Source organism: Lygodium microphyllum, chromosome 21, assembly GCF_053477565.2.
Source record: "Lygodium microphyllum isolate KBCC chromosome 21, Lygodium_microphyllum_v1.1.10, whole genome shotgun sequence".
Taxonomy (NCBI): domain Eukaryota; kingdom Viridiplantae; phylum Streptophyta; class Polypodiopsida; order Schizaeales; family Lygodiaceae; genus Lygodium; species Lygodium microphyllum.
Genome location: NC_141155.1, coordinates 48,314,765 through 48,320,128, shown reverse-complemented (window position 1 = coordinate 48,320,128; position 5,364 = coordinate 48,314,765).

Below are 5,364 nucleotides of genomic sequence, written 5' to 3'. Positions count from 1 at the left end.
TGATTTGCGAGGATGTAGACAGTTTGTGGCTGAACACTTGGTTGCTTGTGAGCAAATATTGACACGATTAGAGGAGGTGAATTTGACTCTTTCAGGGCTGAAATCTATCTTTAGTGTTAATGAAGTCATCATAGTTGGGCATATGGTTGGTTATTATGGCAGGAAGCCTTCACCTGCAAAGGTGGATGCCATAAGCAGGATTGCAGAGTATTGCTTGACTACTTCGGAGGTGCGGAGATTTGTGGGAGCTTGTGTATTTTACATGATTTGGATTCCTCATTTTTCTCACATAGCAGATGTTCTCTATCAGCTGCTTCGAAAAGGGCAAAAATTTCATTGGGATGAGAAGCATTCGAAAGCCATACGTAAACTCAAGAAGCTGTTGCAGTCAGCTCCTACTCTTTGCAAGGCAGATTATCACTGTGGACGGCCAATCATGTTGACAGTTGATACCAGCCCTATTGGCACGGCATCGTGGTGAGTTGCATCCGACCTATCCACTATGTATGCATTATAAGTGGGTGGTAGACTTGGTTACTTTGCCAATGGGACTTTGGCAGATGAGATATCTTGTCTTGGCACGGGAGGATCTTACAAACTATGTTGAAGGCAGATCTTTGCGGACGAAGACCACCACTACAGTATGTAAATTCTTGTTGGAAGAAATATTTTGCAGGTATGGATGTATAGGCAAGATTACAGCTGATCGTGGAGAGCTAGATGCAGACGAAGCTAGAGAAATTTTCTCACTGCTTGGGATTAAGTTGGCTCTTACTACTGCCTATAATCCAGAGGGGAATGGCAAGAGTGAAAGATGACATCTGTCGATAGTTAAGGCATTGGCAAAAGCTTGTAGAGGTCGAATTGGAGATTGGCCGAGATTACTACCTTTTGCATTGTGGGCATACCGCTCTACACATAGCGTGACTACTGGATATATGCCTGCAGAGTTGATGTATGGGCAAAAACCTGTCATGCCTACAGAAATCTGTGCTCTCACGTGGAGTGCTCTTCCATGGCATGAGAATTTATCAAGGGAGGAGCTTCTAGCTCTTTGGATTCGTCAACTAGAGAGAAGGGCAGAAGATGTGCAGCTAGCAGTTGATCGTTTGAAGGCAGCCCGACTCATAAACAAGGACAGGTTTGATTTGAGGCATCGCTTGAGGCCTAGAGCCATAAAAGAAGGAGATTGGGTTCTAGTCTACGACAGTAGTCTAGAGAATCAGCATAGTAGCATGAGAAAAATGGTTCAAAGATAGTTTGGACCGTATGAGGTGAAACATCTTTTTGACAATGCTACCTATGAGTTGGCTGAATTGGATGGGACGGTATTGAGGGTGCCCATTGCTAGAAAACGAGTCAAGATTTTTAAGAGAAGAGAAGATGAAGAGTAAGCACTTGAAGCATTGGCAGAAGAAGATCAGGTAGAAGAAAGTCTAGCAGAAGAAGCAGAGAATATGGATGATGAAGCTGATGGAGAAACATGTCTACTAGAAACTGATGAAGGACTGGACCTGTTTGTGGACTTGAATGATCCTGGATAGTTGGCTCATCCGGAGGATGCGCAGGTTTAGAGGGGGTGGATGTCATGTTGTCGCGCATCCGAGCCGTAAACACCTCCATTTTTGTTGTGCATCTGTGTTATCTTTTCGCGTGTGTTTCATTGTGTGTGATTGCTGCATTATCTTCTCGTCCTTTCAGTACCCGCATCCAATGTACATACTCCACTTGTGTGTTTGTGTTTGTGTGTGTTTCAGTTTGTATGCATGTTGTGTGTGTGTCAAAAAAATATGAAAAAATGATGCCAAACAGTAATATTATGTTGTCAATTACAATGATGAATTCCAAGAAAAGTGCAGGATATCGTGGAATCGAAGGAAGGCTCGGGAATTCACTGTGGATGCTGCGATGAAGTGGTTAGCTGTTCATCATTTGAAGCTCATGCTGGTTGGGGTTCTCGACGAAATCCGTATTTGAAATGTGGCGATGGGGGGAGATCTTATTCTTTGTGATGGATGCCCAGGAGCATAACACATAGAATGTGCTGGTCTATCCTGCATACCGGAGGGAGATTGGTTCTGTTCTCTCTGTCAAAACAGTCTTGGGGGAGATAAGAGACAAGTGTCTAGAACAAGTGTAAGAGGTGGGTTAGGCTTCCTGTTTCGAAAGTTGGAGGAAAGATAAAAAGCTTTGCATTCTCAAAATAGCCTTACCAATGCTATGTTGAGATTGGGGGGGGGTCTGCCCGTTTGACATGGAAAATTTTAGAAATTTACGGAGGCGCGGAGACTACAGTCTCTATTCTCGGATACGCCCTGTTTCCCGGGACCACCATAGCCTATCTTTGGCTCTGGCAATTTCGGGTACCACATGCAGTGGTGCCTACCACTTGATCAGAGGAGGCGTCGGATGATTTAGTCAGCTTCTCTTTTCCAATGTTCAATGGTCTGATGGATCAAACTAAATATCAATGTCATCATACATTTCTCCTTCTTCCGGCATCATCAACTGGCAAAAATGTCTTCGTCCTCCCTATGCATACACGAGATTTGCTGAGATTTCAACAACAGGTAGGACAATACAGCTATCAGCCTTGACTGGACCTCTCGATCCTAAATCGAAGTGAGCCTTGAGCCGCGGACGGTACCAATTCGAGCTATCTTCCTCTCGTTCTCACTGTGGAAAGACTCCACTCTGTCCATTATTAGAGGGATAAGCGCTGGTTGTCATTGTTGATGTCATCGACCAGAAAGTTAACACACACTTGGGAAGAGAACAAAGCAGGTGGGATGGTGATTTGGAGTCCCTTGGCTGGCTACGTGCTGATGTATTTTCTGCAAACAAGTCTTCCATGATGGGGTTTGAAAGCTGGAATCAAAAAGCAGAGATAAGAGAGAGGATTTGTGCAAGAAAAACATCAACTCCTATTGAGTTGGCGCTTTGCAGGTCTTTTCCTGGATCAGAGTTTGTGACATATTTCCATTACTAATATGCGATACGCTTTGATGATAAGCCGGATCTTGCCTATCTCAAAAGGATCTTCCAGGACTTGTTTATTCGTGAAGCTAAGCAAGAGGTTGCTATCCTGGATAGAGGTTGTTGAAGGTCCATAGTTGTGTACTGAGTTGTCAATGAGAATTCGAAGAGAAATACTGATGGGAGCATGTCTACAACAATACTGGTGGTAGTGTGGGCCGATGAAACAAGCCCTGTCTACATGTTTTTAGTGAGGGGTATTACGCAATAGACAATTTCGTGGAAGAGGCAGTTCCGTTGTCAATATAGTCCCGGAGGAGTGATCGTAACTTGAAGGAAGTTGCTGTCGCTTGATCTACTAGCCACATTCTATCTGGATGAAACTGTCAATGAAGTTGATTAAGCCAACTGCAGGAATCACCTTGATGGAAACCAGTTTAAAAATTGCTGCTTTTGTGGAACAAAAAATCATAGCTTTTGAAAAGCTACCAATACTTTTGAGTCATTATATACAGAAGAGTCAGTCAGGTTTGCTGCTGAATACAATTTTGAAGTTTCTAAACTAAAACTTATTGATGCAAAGCTACATTTTTCAGAGAACTATGTTCTTGCAAGAGAATGTATCAGTGTGAAGATTGATTGGGTGTACTCTGGTTCATGCACTAGAGGGAAAATTGAAGCAATTAATGACCAAATTGAAGTATGGCCGATGGTTCAGTTGTACTAGTTGTACTTTGATACCACAGTTTTGCAGTGAATGCAGTTTTATATGTTATACCAGTTGCTCACAGAACTTCGTTGTATTGGCACTGTATGGATTTCTGAGAATTGATCACAAGGATTGCTGCCCAACAGAACTCATCAAGCCTATGTGCCAATGGCAAAACTGTTCTTGAACACCTAAATGCAAAGCTGGTTATGAGATACTACAGATTTTTCTGAACATGGACCTCTTGTAATTTACTTGACAAGCAATATAGTGATCTTTGGCATCAAATATTGAGTTATTGAGATCTTCTTATTAGCCTAATTCCTTGTTGTACCTTGAACCTCGTGTTCTGCAGCTCTTGCACGAACTCTACGACAACGTTGAGTTGTGGACTTATATGGTGTACAAAGAAAAAGCTGTTTATCATACATTGAATATGCTAAGCATAGATGTCACAAGGAAATGTTTGGTGGTTGAGGGCTGGTGTCCGGTCTTTGCTAAGCCTCGGATTCGATATGCATTGCAGCGTGCTACTTTCGATAGTAACTCTCAACTGGCAACCATATTTCAAGTCATCTACATAAGAGAGATGCCTCCAACGTACTTCAAAACAAACAAGTTTGCTGGGGCTTTCCAGGAGATAGTAGATGCTTATGGAATAGCAAAGTACCAAGAAGTTAATCCAGCCGTGTTCACAATTGTGACATTCCCGTTCCTTTTTGCCCTAATGTTTGGTGATGGGGACCAGGGAATTCTGCTATTGTGGGAGGGGCCTCTTTTCTGGTTAGAAAGAGGCGTGTTGTAGGCCGCCTGGAGAGAAAAAGCAAGAGAAAAAAAATAGGCCGTTAGCAAACAGGGATAGGGAGCTGGCGCAATCGTGGGTCCAGGCCACGCTCGATCGGATTGATGCCATTATGGAGCGCGCCAACTGCATTGATGGTCCTAGAGAGGTCCTTGAGGCTGAGAATTACGAAGCTGCATTTTTACAAGGGGTGAATTTCATACAGATTCCTACAACTATCATGGCACAGGTTTGGTGGTTTCATCTCACAGAAATCAATGAGAGCCATACTTTCTTAACAGTTGTCAAGTGTTCGAGATTGCTATGCTAGTCGACTCATCAGTTGGAAGAAGAACTAGGGTGAATCATCCTAGGGGGGAAGAATTTGATCGGTGCATTTTACCAGCCTCAAGTTATTCTTGTAGATACAGATACACTGGGCACTCTTCTTGACCGAGAACTTGCTTCAGGGATTACAGAAATTATCAAATATGGGCTGATTAGAGATGCTCCATTCTTTGAATGGCAGGAGAAAAACATGGAAGCATTGCTAGCAAGGCACATCAAAAGAAAAAAAGAGTTCTTATTGTGACAAATTCAAGTGTTGCACCTTTATACTTGAACAAGGTTACTGCTACTGTTAAACATGGCGGTGCCCATTTTTATGGTTGAGCATGTCATCCTACCTAATGGGGAGCAGTACAAAGATATGGACACTTTGATGAAAGTGTTTGATAAAGCCATAAAAATACGTATGGACAGAAGAGGAATGAAAAACAAGGCGTGATGGAGCCTGTTATTGATAAGGAAGACCATACAACTTAATATCAAATCTCATGTTTTGGGTTGCCACTTAATCCATTCCTAGGATTCTTTGCTCCTTTGTTTGACCTACTGC